This window comes from Notamacropus eugenii, chromosome 5 (genome assembly GCF_028372415.1).
Source record: "Notamacropus eugenii isolate mMacEug1 chromosome 5, mMacEug1.pri_v2, whole genome shotgun sequence".
NCBI lineage: Eukaryota > Metazoa > Chordata > Mammalia > Diprotodontia > Macropodidae > Notamacropus > Notamacropus eugenii.
In genome coordinates this window covers 413,022,872-413,024,364 of record NC_092876.1, presented here as the reverse complement: position 1 = coordinate 413,024,364, position 1,493 = coordinate 413,022,872, and positions in this window count along the sequence as shown.

Genomic DNA, 1,493 nt, shown 5'->3' with positions numbered 1-1,493 from the left:
TTGCATCAGCCCATGCAAGTCTTTCCAGATTTTTCTGAGAGCATCCTGCTCATCATTTCTTATAGCACAATAGTATTCCATCATGATCACATTCTACAATTTGTTCAGCCATTTCTCAATTGATGGGTTTAATTCTTTGCCCCCAGAAAAGAGTTCCTATAAATGCTTTTGTATATAAGGCCCTTTACTTTTTTTGTTTTGTATCTCTTCTGGGATACAGATCTAGCAGTGGTATTGCAAGCTCAAAGTAAATGATGCATAGTTTTATATTCCTTTTGGCTTACTTCCAAAATGCTGTGCAGAATGGTTGAATCACTTCACCACTTCACCAATCCACCAACAGTGTATTAAATTCTCATTTTTTCCACATCCCCTTCATTTGTCATTTGCTTTTTCTATCCTATTAGCCAATCTAATAGGTATGAGATTGTACCACAGAACTGTTTTGGTTTTAATTTCTCCAATCCATAGTGAGAGGCTTTTTTTTTCATATGGCTATAGATGGCTTTGATTATTTCATTTGAAAATTGATATTATCTTTTGATCATTTATCAATCAAGGAATGGATTTTACATTTATAAATCTGATTCAGTTATCTATATGTTTGAGAAAAGATAGCCTTACTATTTTCTTTATTCTCCAAAACTATAAAAGGGAACTTTCCCCCTCCCTAAGGGTCATAGATTTGCTGGGGAAGGTGAGATAGTATTTATCAGAAAATTCACACTTTACTAATAAATTAATTGAGCTCAAAATTTTGCGCCTTGGTCAACTTTAATTTTAACCATTATAGGAGAGGGTGGATCCAAGATGGAAGAGTAAAGGTAACATACACACTCCGATGGATATAGAAATCTTTCTCATCCCACAGGGAAGTAGGAGTGGAGGAGGATAAAAGGGGATCTTACAGAAGGGAGGATGGATTGTGAGAGACAGTGATAAGATTGAGGGAGACAGTGGTAAGATGCAAAACACATTTGAGAAAGGAGAAAGTAAAAGGGGAGAGAGAGAGAGAGAGAGAGAGAGAGAGAGAGAGAGAGAGAGAGAGAAAGAGAGAGAAGGATAAAGCAGGATGGATAGAAATATACTGTAACTATAACTGAATGTGAGTGGGATGAACTCAGTCGTAAAAGAGAAATGGATTTCAGAGGGGTTAAAAACCAAAATCCTACAATATATATATTTTACAAAAACAACACTTAAAGCAGAGGGTAAAGGTAAGATGCTGAAGCAAAATCTATTATGCTTCACTTCAGGTAAAAATAAGTACAAGTAGTAATTATAAGCTCACACAAAGTAAAAGCAAAAATAGATATAATTAAAAGTTATAAGCAGGAAAGCAATATTTTGTAAAAAAAGGAGAGAATTTTGCTAAAAGTGACAATGAAGAAATATCAATAATAGGTATATGTGCACCAAATGTATAGCATCCAAATTTCTAAAGAAGTTAAATGAATTACAAGAGGTAATAGACAGTAAGACTATACTAGTGA